The sequence below is a fragment of the Hermetia illucens genome, chromosome 2 (assembly GCF_905115235.1).
Source record: "Hermetia illucens chromosome 2, iHerIll2.2.curated.20191125, whole genome shotgun sequence".
Classification (NCBI taxonomy): Eukaryota; Metazoa; Arthropoda; class Insecta; order Diptera; family Stratiomyidae; genus Hermetia; species Hermetia illucens.
This window is the reverse complement of record NC_051850.1, coordinates 41401714-41418065: the sequence shown is the minus strand read 5'-3', so window position 1 is coordinate 41418065 and position 16352 is coordinate 41401714. Positions and strand designations below refer to the sequence as shown.

Here is a 16352-nt window from a genome sequence, read left to right as displayed (position 1 = left end):
CAATAAAATTGGGCAATGGGTTTCCGATAAGCTCAGGTTCGATTATGAGTGAGACCTTAAAGTACAAGAAAGCGGAAGGATAGAACAGGAATAACTATTGGTTGTTTCTTGTGAGAATTGAGAGATGGGTGCATCCATCCAATTGATGCCGAACGGGACCACTTGGAAAGCAACTTACGTCCTCACTTGTGGTCCACGGACTATTAGTTAATTTTGACGACAAGGATCTATTCCTCAGTATAAAGGTGAATAAAGCTTTAGCAAAGTTGGAAGGATGTATGGCTGTAGCGAGAGGAGGAAAAAAGTCGGCATCTAAATGAAACTGTCCACAGTGTACATGATAGAAAACAACTTCACTTTTAGGGGAAAATTTTTCAAATGTAAATCGGGAAAAACTTCTATAGAGACACATAAGGCTTTCTAGGCCTAGATTGGATACAACACCAATTTTTGTCTAAGATCATGCTGACGCCAGAATAAGTTAATCAAATGAAGATCTGACAGAAGACCAGGACTTTTCTGTACTGTAGCAAACCTGGCTGAGGCATCACTAACTGACTAGACTATTCAGTCTGAACCACAATCTCCAAACTCTTTCGTAGATCTTGCAATATTCCTGTGAAAGTAAAAATGCAGTATCAAGTATTAATGATTGCCTCTCTGTTCCTATATGCTGAAAAGTGTCTTGAGTCTCTATTGAGATTAGTCACTTTTCTCTCCTCTATCCATAAGCGTAATCGAAACCGTAACTAGTCCACAAAGCTATTCAGATATTTTTAAGTCCAGCGGTCAATGATTTGAAAAGGAACACGATGCGAAAATACTCATTGGAATCAATTAAATTCTTCTTCTTCTTCTTGCCTCAAAGTACGTCTAAACGGTTGAATTGGTGGTCGCTGAAATGCATTTTCTAACCAACTCACCGTGATTCATCATTCAGCATTTTTCAACACTGATTTTAGTTTTTCAGGTGTCCTTATTAATTTTTCCAAGAGATCTACTACAGTCGATTTATCTTTAGCTTATTGTATAGAGAGAGGCGTATAAATCTATTGCGTACAACCTATTTGCAATCTCCTGAAAATTGTCTTAGAATACCTTTGATGTGGTTTACATACAAAGAACTTAAAACAAAAAACTCACATTTTTCATTACGCGTGTCCCGGGAAAGCCTTAAAAATTTTGCTAAAAAAGATCAGATTGTCAAATACTTATGTGGAGCCATATTATCCCAACTCAGTCATCGAATTTAAAAGTATCTATTTTACTGAAGATAGGCGTCGGATATATGAAGATAAAATATGTAGTACGTATTGAGATACGCTCGAATAACAGCTACCAATATTGTTCTTTGCAATTAAAAAACTAAAAGCCTTTTCTCAAAGTCATGAGTCTCTCAGTAAGAAATAGAAATATCGTGCGAGATCTATCGAAATTACATTTGAATTCTTCCAGGAAATATTACCACTAATTTTTCATACGTATCTACTATCTATCAACCTATTGAACCGATGGAGGTTTTATGTACAACTATTTTGATTACCTTCCTATTTCTAAAACTAGTGACGAATTCCAGAGTTGCTGAATAGAAGCCGAAGCTTGACCGTCACTATCTAAAAACTTCACACGTTGCAACTGTGAAAACTGTGAGTCTCGATGACCCGTATTTTTTAAAATCTTCCGAACATGTCTAAACTCCTCTCATATTGAAACCCATTTGCATCGGAACATCAGGTTTAACCACTCTCTAAATAGCAAATCGCACAACCCGATCCGGAGCCACTATCTTGTTTGATGCACAGAACTATATACGAACTTCACTGAGACTTAATAAAATGTACAAAACTTTTGGCGCGAATTAAACTGTATAATGGAATTAATAATATTATGAACAATTTTATTTAGATTGACTTTAAATCAACTATTTTTGTCCTTATTTTACTTGCAAAAATATATGCAAAAAAATCCAAACTAACGCGCTTAAGGTTTCAATACGACTGCAACGATTTTTCAGCCCTCGGCTATTGAATACCTGGGGGTGTATACTTCGGCCTCTGTTACTACTATCTCCATGCGTATATAACAAATTTTCCCTAATGTTGTAGCCATAGCAGCAGCAGCATGAGCCTCAGCTCCAGCGTCAGCATTATTATGATATATGTTGAAGCATTCGCTCCAAGGAATACGAAAATATCTCCATACACAGCTACAGTAGAGTCTCTACGTTCTGTTCTGCTCTACGGTACCTTATGTGTATAAGATACGGACAACGAGCAGATCTGTAGAACGATTCATAAAATGTTATGGAATTGCAATGCCATGAAAGAGCCCTCCACACTCAGGGAGCACCCCGTATACTTGTTTTAGTCGGACTCCCACTTGGTTCATCCCTTCGATACTCCTCGTCCTCGAGGACAAAATAAAAGCATCTTTTCGAGCAAACGTATTTCAGGGAGTTAGGTACACCTATTTCAGTGCCATCTATACTTTGCCTGTGCGCCAGGTTACAAACCTACATACCAATATCCATGTCATACCCAAATAGAAATCATATCAAGAACAGAACCGAAAGCAAAGCCCCCAGTTAGTACATAAGAAGATTCGGGGTACCTTGGCAGGCATGTGACATTGTTCCACCTCGTCGTTGGGTTCTATGACGAAAATCGCCCCAAACTCCACTCAATGTATCCGCCCCAAGCAATGAAGGGAGAAAACTCGCTCTGCTTCGGACGAGTGTACAGGGTGGTCGGGATTTTGTCCGAGAATGCGTATAAATTCGGGGCTGGCTTGTAAAGGGTACGTTATTCAGCAGAAAATACCATCGACAGAGCTTTCCTCAAGTTTTCCACCATGAGTGGAGAAGAAGATAGAAAATTGCACAGATTGTTTGCATCCTTCACCAACACATCCTTTCTATCCACAAGCATGGCGGAAATTTATAATCATGCGGAGTGAAAAATATGAAATACTCAGTTTTTCTTTGGAATTTATGATATTTCGTGAAAATTACCATCAAGGGAGTGTTTTGTATATTACAGTTTCAAGCCGCTCGGTAAAGCCTGCTATCATAAATTTTGAGTAGTAATAATGAGAACCATAAAAGTGAAATGTTGTGTTTTGTAGTTTAAGGAAAAGATGGTTTATTATATTGTGATTGCAGTTCTTCCCGGGTCCATTGTTGCTAACTTTTGGAATAGAGTGAAATGATCAAACCTTAATTAACATTTTGACCACTTACCAATTCAAAAAAAGTTCGCGAAGCATATTACCATCAAAACACAAGTGGAAATAAATACACAAAGTACTATATTACAAAAAGGTGAAAATATTTTGTGAATGGAAAATCTACTGAAAAATTCTTTAATGTGAAAAGCAAGGTGCAAATATCAGTGCTCTGTGAAAAACAGGAAGAATAGCAATAACGAAACAAATCCAACTTTCAAAACATAATAATTTTTATAACGTTTTTATTTTTGGAAAACTTTATCTCAGATATAAATCGGTGATTTCAGTTCCAAAAACGACTGTTCGTGAATGAAAAAAATACATTTTTGGCCAAGTCAGCTCCCTCAAAATAAGTTTTAAAGCATCTCAGGAAACTATATGCTCATCGACTACGAAATAAAAAGATATCTGGACAGAAAATAAGTTAAATTTAACTACTAGCAATAACTGGGGGAAATTCGATCATCATTCAGTGAAATGGGTAATAAAAATTTTTGTGAAACAATGTTGAAATTTACAACTTTAAAATACTTTACTCCCCAAAATTAGCTTAGTATTCTATTCTATTCTATGCGTACTTTTTCATTATTATCAACTCGTGAAGCAAAAGATAAAACGCAATTTACTTTTATCTAAAATAGAATTAAGATCAACGCATCATAACATCTAGAACGAATTTTGGGTTAATCATTAATATCCAGAACTGAAAATAAATCTGAATGCATTCGATCAGACTATCTGAAATCCACAACTAAAGTAAGATATTACTTTCACAAAAGATACCACTTCATTGATGTAAAAATAATTAGTGAAGTGAATTTCATCCCTCAATAAAGAAAACGAGCGTTTACACCTTGACATTAAATGTATTTTTCCAGCTTCCTTGTTATCGTTTATTTAGTAACTAATTCTGATAGAAAATATAATCTCCGAACGATTTACAGGTTTGCAAGTCTAATTCTAAATTTTCCAAGCCGAACTCGGAATTTCTAAACTCAAAGCTTCCCAAATTAACTTCAGACTTTTCCAAATCAATTTCTGAATTTAACACTTCAAATTCAAAGTTGTCTATTCCAAAGTCGAAATTTTCCATTTCAAATCCAAATTTTTTTCAATATTTCTCTATAAAGTTTGATACCAACTTTTTACCACTGGAGAAAGAAGGAGCTGCGATCAACCAAAAAAAAATGGTGAAATCAGGGATAAGATAAATAAAAGGTAATTGGAGTTGTTCCACTATCCTAAATCGTACCTGATCTCTCTTGGTGATAGTTGCCAGGACAGGCCCACCAAAAAAATGCATTCAATGTCGTTAAAAACAACAATGACCGTTTAAGAAGAAATTCGTTGTTCTTGTTGTAGGTTTTAGTTGTCCCACGACATCCCGGCAGGCTAACAAAGAGAGCTAATTTCGCTGGTCCGGCCCATGATGATCGTACGTAGAGACGAGAATTGGCCACGACTTCAGCCTATGTTTGCCAGCTGTCACTCTTTGTAGGTTAGATAACCCACGTATGTTTCAATACGTTTTGTGCCGACAGTTGCAAGCACAATTGGGTCGTATTACAAATGAAGACACAACTATCGTTCTTAAATGATTTGGGGGAGGGCGGATGAACTAGCAAGGATGCTTTGGGGTAATATGATAAATGCCCTATGGCTTGCGAACGCATAGTCTTATAGCTTGATTCTTAGTTCTTTTAAGAAGCGGATCAACTCCTCAATGTGGAATTGGTTTCCTTCTCCTAAAACGACTCTTAGCGAGTTGAAACACTCTTTCCAATTGAGTTTGTTCCTAGCCACACTATGCCTCCTAAGATGGTATATTATTTGAGTAAAGTCTATTGAAGGTTTTAACAATTGCTGAGATGGAAGCTGGTATTTTAATGGGCAGTTCCGGAAAGATTACCGCGAAATCTTTGCCTCTGCACCACCCATAGTACATCCTCAGCTGCAAAGAATGAAACCATGGTGCTTCTGCTTATTAGGGCTGCCTTTGACCCTGAGTGCGCCATCTACCTACCCAGCAACCTTAGTATTCTAATCTCCTCGAAGTTAGAATTCGCTATTGTGTCAGTTATTTCCCAGACAATGGAATGTCTGATGTCTTGCTTCCCCAGAAGAGTGTAGGCTTTTTGGGAGTCTGTGTTATCTTCTTTTTTTATCTTTCCTTTGCCATTTGCATGGCCGGTTTTTTTCCATTCAGTTAAGTAGAGAGGACCGTTACCACCTGCATCCTGAAGCCAGATTTGACTCGAGGGTGACCAGAGACTACCGCACAGCTGGAGGTCACAACCGATGTTGCTGCATAAGTTCCATATAGGGCGAAACCCCTGTTCCTGAGTTCGGTTATTTCATTTTGGATTCTAACTACACAGCCGTTTCTGTTCCAATTCCTTCCCTGCCCTGACGCACTCCAGACCAGCAGGTTTCCCACTCTTCTTTCCTTCTCATTCATTTTCAAGTTATTAAAGGCTTGCTAGAAATTCTTATAATTTACCGATAGACTATTCTCAGCCATGGGAGTGTTTACGACCAAATTGAGCCTTATCAACTCCTTAGAAGCCAATAGCGCCTTTCTGACCTTAGGAGGGATCGCCCGCTAGAGCATGGGCCACATGATGCAGTGAAGACTTAGTTAAATCTAGGCATCTTTTCAACTGAACACTGGTTTCAAAATGGACAGTTTCAAGGCTCCCTCAGGTTTCAATCCCCTTGAGAAACCTGTGACCCTCGAAGCCTGTTTCGCCTTTATGATTGTATTATTGACGTGATCTTTCACGTTATTGTCCTACCCAAAATCTTCGTTACCTGTTGTAGAGAGAACTGATGTACCAACATTTTACATGTCTTGTCATTATTTTTCCTAAAGGCAATTACGCTAGACTTATCTCTGTTCACTGGGAGTTACATTTGTTCACAAAAAGGTCAACTTGTTTTTGTAGTATTCTATTCTCCTGATCATCACCTGTACCCATAGCATGGATGATAAAGTCACTTGCGTATTATTAGGTGTCAGCGGAGTCATTAAGTTTGGAGTGAAGTGAGGTTAACCACAGATTAAAAAGTACTTAAAACACTTTCTTGGGGTAGACCACTATTTAACGAGCACGCCACTCACCCAGATTCAGCTCCCTGTATTACAGAAGAGCAAAAATTCAAAACCCCGGAGAAATACTAGTCATAGTCAATAGCTCCAGCCCTGCCAAGAAATGGACAAGGGCTCTTGACAAATGGATACATGCCTGTACGCCAAATATTAGTACTCTCATTGAAAAGGCCTAGGAACTCGCGAGAGCCCTTCGAAAAAGGGGTATCGATATTTAGGTTCTACAGCAAACTCAATTTTGTGGTGCCAAAGATTGCCACATAGAACGCGGGTTCGGTAGAAATCGCTATAAAGTTCTCTATTTGGTCCCCCAGACAATCAATATGATGTTGGCGTTGCCATCTATGAGGGTTTCCGTGATGCCATTAAAGAAGTCATACAATATGGTCGCCGGCTGATGAAGCTCATTAGTATGTCAGTTGATCGTATTATATGATTCATTCCTTCACCACATATGCACCATAGACAGATCGGCCTGATGACGAAAAATATACCTATAACTTGCTTGTTTGTAACTATATCGTCCTTGCGGGCGACTTGATTGGTTATGTGGGTGAAAAGGCAAAGGGCGACAGGGGCTGGAAATGGGTTTGGAGCACGCAATCAAGGTGTCAAGTGTATAATCGAGTTTGCGGAAACACACGACCTCGTACTTATGAATACATGGTTCATCAAACGATTGTCTCATCTTCTTACGTTTTATAGTGGGAATAGTAAAACGCAAATCAACTATATTCTCATAAAACGGCGAAATTTTACCACCGTCAATGATTGCAAAGCCGTTCCCTAAGAGAACATCGCATCTCAACATTGGCCGTTGATTGCTGTCCTGCGAATCAAACCATCGATAAAACAGCGTGAGGAACGCACTGGTCCGCCGTGCCTTAAATAGTGGCGATTACATGAAAATAAAAAAGAAATAATCTCACTTACGCGATTACCCCCCATTATGAATGTTGGAGAATCGTGGAATCAAGTTCAAAGCACGAATCAAGAAACGGCCTATGTAATCCTCGGGGTCACAAAGATAAGAGGTTGATCAGCCGCAGGCCCGACGAAGGTGGGGTGGAAAGGGAGGGATTCGCCCCGAGCCCGAAGTTTTCTGGGGGGCCCAGAATATACATTTCAATAAAAAGTTGTTCACATAGGGGCCAGTCTAATTATCACTATAAACTCGTCCAATTAACACTCTAGTCCGGATTTTTTTTCACAAATTTTTCACCCGGACCCGGATTTGCTCTTCGCGGTTCTGATCAACCAAGATACCTGGCTTCAGAATGACAATGAATGATCAACCAAGATACCTGGCTTCAGAATAAAATAACGATCCGAGAAAGGAAACGCCTCTACCATATGTTTCTTAACGATAAAACGGTGGTCAATTGCCAAACTTACAAGAATGCTAACCGAGAAACAAAAAAGCGGACGGTCCATTACGACGATAAACGATAAATTGGATACTCGAGACGACGTGGGAGATCAATATCGACTTGTCAGCGACACCAAACGCAGGATATTCAACACTTATGTCGCGTTAATGACAAGAATGATACCTTACTTACTAAGCCGCGTCAGATAAATGGGGGGGGGGGGGAGTCTTCCGCACACCGGCTTTCAACACCATTGACGTCGAGCAATTAAATAAATTAAATCAGCGAAGCAACAGAATCTCACGTCGGCGCAAATGAGTTCGAAGAAACGAAGGGTTGGAGCCCAACACTGTGGCTCAGTGAACTCTTTAATCGGGTTATTGAGGAAAGGTAGAACACCATAACTGGCAAGAAAATATCATAGAGAAACACCGTGAGTAACGTCGCCCACTTTACATTGCATTTCTGGATCTAGAGAAGACGTTTGACCGTGTGTCACACGAACTCATCTGATATGCACTATGACAACACTTAGTGCCAGAAGAAATTGTTTGCTGGGTTCAATTGCTCGACCGTGATCCGAAAACTAAAGTTCGAAGTGTACTATTTACTCTGAGAAGAGCAGTGTCTGAGGGTTTGCTTTTGAGATAAGCGACCTGAAAATTGGCGGGTGGCTTTCTATCCATAATCATTCTTATGTTCAGGACACCGTCTGGGGTCTTCAATACGAAAAAGATGACTGGCATTATGCCACCTGAGCGCAGAGATTGATACGCATAAAAGCTGCTTATAGTCCAGCTGATTTTATCCTCAGTTACTATTAATTTGATAATCTCACAGGACGGGGCTACTTGCGTCTCTACCAGCAGCTTCAGAGTCTCACCACAATATTCCATCCAGGAGCCGCTTGTCCGGAATCTGATTGAGTGCGCAGATTCGCTGGTACTTTCAATAATCTCGCAATGGTCCAACCCGGACCGCTTCTTGGCACTCTCAATTGCGGACTGTACCACCAGGTAATCCTTCTATGGGGTCGCTAAAAGAGCGAGATTTAGACTGAAAGATATCCAACTGTGATCCGAGAAGGATCTGCGCTACGTTAATGATCTGCAGTTCTTGGTGATGGTGAATATTTTAAAATCTTCCACGGTAGATTTTTCACCAGGGTTCTAAATAATATTACAATAACAAGCCAACCCATTACAATTTTAATCAAATCAAAAACCTGAAGTTCGGCGCTATAGGTATAAGAGGCTTTGTATATTTCACTCGAACATTCTTGTTTAAGTTCATAATATACTCCTCTTGGTCAAAATACATATTTATTCTGGAATGTTATTAACCTCCCATGCCTTGCTTTGCACTTAATTTACAAGGAACAGCCAAATTTAACCTTTGATGATGATGATGACATACCAATAACAACAGCGAAGAATGATATTCTGAAAGGAGGTCCCTGGTCGGCGGAGATGATTTCGACATCCATCCGATCTGCTCAAGGGGTACTTCATGACCAAGAAATAGGTCGATTCAGGAGAAACTGACCAATTTAGGATCTCATCTAATGCAAAAGACGGCAAAAGAGAATACTCATTGAAACGTAAACGATAAAGGAGGAGGAGGAGTATGTAAAAAGTATAGTCAGCTCAAGATTCATCGAGAACAGAACCCTAATCCAGAAGAACTATCTTTCACACAGTTTAAAGCTAAAGTAGTTGAACTGTCGGAATTTATCAAAGACAAGCACAACCTGCACCAAGGCATTGATACATGATGAGAGTCATTAAGGTATTTTATAATAAACGGAGGAGAACGAAAAAAAAACCTAGAGAAAAAACCGAAACCTGCCACTTTAGTAGTGTCACAGGTAATGTAATTGACACCAAGTTGCACGTCCATCGACCTAAGGCCAAGTAAAAAAGGACGAACCTCTAGAGAATCCACAAGCGCCTTAGAAGAATAACAAACAGAACTCAAAAATCGGAAAGGGGAAAACATGTGCCCCAAGTGGGAACGTCGGCTAGCGAAGTGAAATCCAACAGAAATAAAAACGGTGGGCCAAGGCCAAGAATAAAAAGAAGAAGAAGAAATCAGAGCTGCGAATTTTCCCTGAAGTAATTATGATCTCCAATGTACGTGAAAACACCAAAAGAAACTCAGAGTTGAACCCGACCTAAGAGACCTAGGGGAGATGTCAGCAAGATCCGAAGGACTCAGAAAGCCGATCTTATATTTGAACTGAAAAATCCATCATAGGAAAAACTGACGTCTTTCGTAAATAAGTTGTAAACTGGCTTGACAGGAATATCACGGTCCCAAAAATATGAAATCTATAGACAGTGTCAGGATGTCGATGTGACATTCAGAGAAAAAATCTGTACTTCATTGAAACAACAATTTGAATTGGAAGAGTTCATAGAAGAATCCATTGTGAGGCTGAGAAGAGCCTACCACCGTCCTCAAACGACCACAACGCGATCGCCAGTGGAGGCAGGTCAGAAGTTGTTGACTGTAGGACAAATTCGAATTGAATGGATTGTTTCTCGTCTCCGAAAACAAATCTCATTAAGGGGGAGCTTCAAATGTCTTATTTTAGGAGAATTAGCTACCAATCCATTTTGAGTATGCCTAGGGACAGGAATAATACCCGCCCAGTAAATACTGGTTGGATAAACTACACAAAAGACACCACCACAGCTAGACCACGTGAAACCCATCAGACTACACGCACGGAGCTAAAAAGTAAACAGAAGGCAAAGATTTAGAAATTGTAGACTATATTGGGGTAAAAGGCTGTAGAGCATTACGAAGAAACAGAAATCTTCTTGGAAATTGGGAAGGACTCGAGAATGAAGGGGAACCATTGGGGAGCTATACTGGGCAGGCTACCTAGAACTATTCCAGGAATGAAACAGTTCAGGGTACTTATATGAACACATGAAACAAAGCGCTTGCAGATTGCCCAATTGATCAGTGGAAAATGACAGATGAACAGGAGATGAAGCGGGCGATCCGTCAGCAGTTAAAGTGAGAGGCATGCGAATTGTCCAACATAAAACTGCAAAAAAAAAACAAACACCAAAAAATTCAGAAGACAGCACAAGACTGACTCCTCATGTCAGCAGAACTCCAAATGCCATGGGCATTAATGGGGCACCAGCACGATGTAATTCCGATGATTCGCCACAAGCCGCACAAGTTGTCATTTCCTCAATAACGGGGCAAACGTCGAATTTGCCCTCTTACCGGAACGACGATGGACGTTTTCCCTGATTTCGGAGAATTTGCAGGCATCGGGACGGTGTGACAATTCAATGCTGGGAGCAGTTACAGCACTCGTATACCAGGTTGTTGCTGATGTAGCTACTGCTGGGTCACTTGCTGCACCGCTGGGTTGTAGAGCTGCTGTTGCTCCTGGATGGGCTGGGATGAAAGTCATCAGTAGCTTCGCAGGATGCATCTGGGAAATCGGAGTTACGAATTTAGCTAATGAACAATTTATATCTGAATTGTCACAATCTCGGTAGACCCCACTCAGAGGGTTGAAAGATCGATCCTACAAGTTAAGTGAAGTCTGCCTTACAGACATGCAGGGGACTCGCCTACTCTTTGTTGTACAAATAAGCGCGTAGCGAGTCGACTTGGCGATGCTGTTGTGCCGCACGTCAACCAGACCCCTGCCTCCGATGTCACGAGGCAGGTTTATCCGTTTCAGGGCATAACTTAGATAATGCATTCGGAATTTGATTGGTTTTCGTCTACGGCAATATTCCGGACGCAAAAGCTAGTGAAGGGATAACGAAAACATGCCTTTATTTGATTCTTCTCCGAGAGAAATAATTTCAGCACCAACTTTACACGTCGCAGGAATTCGGACAGCAGACCATCCTTCAGATCACCAACTCGAGCATGGGTTCCTTGCAGAATTCCTACGTACTTGTAGAAGCCTGTTTCGGTCATAGCTTCGATGTGGACGTCGCCAATGCGGTGTCGGACATGCGACTCGTGATGACCTTTGCAGATGGCTGGAATTCAATTTCCATCAGAATATCACGGCTGTACATGCCTACTTTTCACAATAGACGCATACAGCTTGATGTCATCTAAGTACATCAGATGTTTCAGTTCGCATTTAGTACGTAGGCCATATTTGATTGCAAAACCATGCCCTCTAACTTCATTCAGTAGCCAGGAAAGGGAGTTCAGTCCATTCAAAACCAAAGCGGACTCAACGAATCAAACTGGAAGATGCCTTTCCGTATATGGAATGTTGTTGGCCTCGAGGTGCGCATTGATCCTTCCGCTAATAATGGACGTTACGAATTTGTAGATGCTTGGTAAGCAATTAATCGGTCTTGTGTCTGCAGGGTCCTGTTCCGTGTCCTTCTTAGGGATAAGGTAGGTAATTCCCGGAGTGACGAAGGGTGGAAATTCCTCCGGCCTGATTTATGCTTCGTGCAAACCGACAATGTATACTGGTGAACTTTTTGTACCAGAAGTTCTGAACTTGATCCAGACCAGGGCCCCTCCTCTTCGATAACATCCGAAAAATTCATGCCAGACGTAGTGGTATGGCGGGTGCCTTCGACGGTGATCCGCCCATCATGCTCAGCATGCTGGGCGGGTAAACTCCAAAATCCACCCCAATATTTTTTCACTTCCGTCGCGAAAATTTTACTGTTTCGATTCGTTGAGTGATCTGAAAAAACTCTACTGGTTCCTCGCGAAAGTTGCATTCTGAACACGTCTGGAGTGACTTTCGCCATACCATCGTAACCCACTGCATATGACAGAAAGTTTCCGATTTAGTGTGTCCAGAATTTCAACTACGGGTGTTTCGCTAAGATGTTATACCTGCCTCCGCCGTAATTTCATAGTAGTTCCTAGACCTCCTAGTTCCTAGATGATAAAAAGGTTCATTTCTTCAGTCGACTTGATCCGATGTCTACGCGAAGCAATGCTTCTGGTCGTCGCAGCACCTAGACATCGATACTTAACAGTTTCGACGTCGTACTGTCCATTACGGGAACCCGACCCAGTCACCAAATCAGACGACTCCCGCCGGTTATCCGTACCAGATTTGAGATTTCTTTTTCTCCTCATTAGATGAATTTGCATTTTATACCTAGCTTCCTCAGTAAGTAATCTGCAAGACTGCAAAGTTCTTGCACTTTCTTCACCTACCCTCTGTTACGCTGCGGTGGTGTACAGCCATTCAGACTGAAGCTATATATCCCTCCTCCTTTCACACCGGACTTGGGACTGGCTATGCTATGCTATTTGAGATATTTTTAATATTATTTTTTATAATCAAAAACTTTCTAATTCAGAAGGAAAGGAGTTTTCACTCCATGAGTGGCAAGAAAATGTTCAATTATTTTTCAAAACTTTTTTAAAATGTCAATTGAGCAAAACCTACCTCACACGACAGCGATTATTCCGTGTGATCTAGTTTCGCTCTCTGAAACCGGCCTGGTGGCACGTTGCGCTCTCTCTCTCTCTCAGTAGGCCTGGTATCGCTCCGCGACAACCTTATTGAAGAGTCTTAGGATTATAGTGCGTATAGTAGTCACTCGAAGTAAACCTACCTTTCAAACTGGGGAACTTGAGGAATTTGCCCGCATGTGAGGAAGAAAGTGAAACCTCCAACTCCGGCACTCACCCGGCGCAGAAAAACACATTTAGAACAACCCATACAAGGTGAAGGGCTGAAGCACCTAGAATTAAGCGACATTTCTGTCAATTATAGGTCTAATTGTCATACTAAAGTCGTGGCAGACATACATGCAAACACAAAGACATAACAGTTCTTCAGGATAAAGGGTAAATTGAACTACCCATTTGGTATAGGTATATGCATCAGAAAAAATACCCAATTTCTGTCTGAGAATTCGTCAATTATTGCTGTACAAGTCGTACTTATGGAGGTCCATAACAGGCTGATTCTATTTAAGTTGGGCTCAACCTTTCTTACTTCAAATTCGAATAAGAAGCATTCCACTGCCCACGGCTGAAGGAGACCAGGATTCTAACTGAAATAAAATTATGCTTAACAATAGTGAAGCATAAATGAAGATGGTACTTCTACGTATGCCCGCATGCATTTCATTCTTTGGGAATTTATCTGTTATGATTTCTGCTTCCAGCTTTGCATCTGCTCATTGATACTTTCCAAATTATTCAAAGAATTAAAAGCTGAATAAGAATAATGTTCAATTTGCATGCTCAAATCCCATTTCCGATTTACAGATAAGAATCAGCAACATTGACTGGAATCTGTGTATTGTACATAGCATTTTGAAAATACTTCATTTCGCGTAATCAGCAATGCACGCCATCAGTACACTGCGCCACGATAACCTTTGATGGCGATTATTTATTATGAAAAATGCCCAGTCTTATGTATTATATAAGATGATCTTCGAAATAATCTGAAATTGCTGATGTATGTATAAAAGAGATTGTAAATGCACAAAGGTGTCTAGATAAAAAAAGAGAATTAACTCCCCAACGGGTATCCGTAACTGAAGTTTATGCGGCGGAAATGAAATTGAATTCAATCTTTCAGATATGCACGCACACGAAAGATATTTTACGTATGAAGGAGAGCTTCGGCGGGTGTTAAATTATGAAATCTAACATCTGAATACTTTTCGAAAGATTTATTTTTCCGCTCTCCATCTTTTATTTCATATTTTTTTAACTCAACTGAAATAAGCCAGGGTTAATGGAGGAACTGAAGAGGTAAGGACGTAAGACGACGGGTAGAAAAAAGAATAAGGATAAAATCATCAGTACTTTGTGCATCTTGCTCTTTATGAAATCTTAAAGACCTAAGGGTGAATAACCAAACCAAACAACTGCAAATTTCCCCTTTCTTGTATATGTTATGTAGTAGAAAACACATATCCATGCAATACAAATATGATAAACAAAACAGGAACTAACTGAATATCCTTTTGCTTTATTTCCATTCACATCAAAATGCTAATCGTACAGATGCTGGAAAACCGAAATTCGCACAAACGTTTACAATAAAAATAAATAAAATTCAAAATTGAATCTGGTCGAAAATCACAGCTAATTTTCAATCTTTCAAAAATATCTACTACAAAGTGAGGGTGTCATCGTAACCCCAATAACCAATTCGGGTGTACAGATAATGCTCATCTTGGCTTTCTTTCCGACGGACCAAAACAATACATTATAGTAAAGATGTTCGGAAAAAATCATTCCGGGATACTCCGTATAAAATCCCTTTTGATCTAGTTCTCCCAGGCAATACCACCCTTACATACAAGCAATTCCCCGATAACAATATTCACCCATAAAACTGTTACTAGGCTTTCACATATTTCCGTCCTTGTTCCATGCGTGTTTTATTTGGGAACTGTATACGCCCTCGGGGCACTGCAACCCTGCCTACATTTGCCTCTGCCTCTACCAGCCGTCTTTTATGCATTTTACGCCGAACATTTCGTATTAATACACCCCTCGGTATTTCGTTTGGGTGGTGTATACTTTACAAATACACCCATTCTACCCTTCCAGGATTTTAGTGGCTCCGGCCTTTTTGGGATTCTGCGTTAGGAATATTTGATTTTATATCAATGAATGATGAAAGTGCGCCCATGCATTTGTAGTGGAATTTTTATGAGGTTATGCCAGTAGAAAATTATATCCCCAGTGGGTTGTATATAGGGAAGTGCTTCAGGGTGTTTAGGTACAAGAGGAAAAGCAGTATATTAAACGTAATTGTGTGCTATCTGCAGATTCGGTTCGGCTCCGAAAAAAAGATGTACGAGATTATGCAATATTTAGAAAGTTTGGATTTATTTCAGCTGCTAGAGAATAGTTTGAAATATTTTCGTGAAGAAGTTCTATTTGATTCATTAAAACTTTCAATTTTTGTGTACTGCTGGCAAATTTTGCTCACATTTATCTAATTTTTTCAGCATTGGCGACCTATAACCTTCGAAGGCCATAAGCGGTAGAAACGAAGTCCTGGATCTACTTGAGAAAAAATAAAAGGAGGGAAGGAAAAATGGAGAACCATCGGAATAAACACTTACACATTAATGGAAAACAGCAAAAAATAATATCGCGTTTAAGGTGACATTCAGAGCAACAATTCTACTGGTGTATTGACTATTTTGTTGCAACAAATGAATCATCGATTATGTCATATAAACGTCACCGTTTCTCAAAGAAAAATAAATACAAAAAAAAGATAAAATGTCGATAACTATGGACTAGTGTTTTAATTTGAATATTCAAAAATAAATTTTATATCCTTTAGGAAATAGTGATATGTTACAAAGTCTATATTAAGCTGCCTAATAAAGGGAATGACGGAAGAACATGAAGAGTATGCCCCTTGCTCCTGCAAAAGGACCTGTACTAAATAATCGAAACAAGCTTCCAAAAACCCATCTTCGTATATCCCCCGCACTCATTAAGCCTTTCAAGATGTAAATGTGTTTCGGTATAGATGGGTAAATACAATGTTAATCAATCTGACCTGAGAACTTCAAGACATTACATCTTCTTGTGATATAAGAACAATGGCAATCAAGCATCACCAACAATTCCAACAAAAAAAATAAAACATTTGTCTTTTTTATGAGTTAGTGCACTGGGTTGCAACA

General features: G+C 39.9%; 1 protein-coding gene and 1 long non-coding RNA gene across 2 annotated transcripts in view; one reads left to right on the top strand and one right to left on the bottom strand.

The window, feature by feature from the left end:
• Positions 1 to 1998, bottom strand: part of LOC119649167 (transcription factor AP-2-epsilon) — a 361599-nt gene extending 359601 nt beyond the window's left edge. The window contains exon 1 of the mRNA XM_038051198.1: positions 1544 to 1998. The gene's annotated coding sequence lies outside the window, so the exon portion shown is untranslated. The remainder of the gene's footprint in view (positions 1 to 1543) is intronic.
• Positions 1999 to 2659: 661 nt separating this feature from the next.
• LOC119649169 lies at positions 2660 to 15952 on the top strand. Its single transcript, XR_005249097.1, has 2 exons — positions 2660 to 3706; positions 15660 to 15952. It is a non-coding gene; the product is annotated as an uncharacterized LOC119649169 (long non-coding RNA).
• Positions 15953 to 16352: the final 400 nt, after the last annotated feature.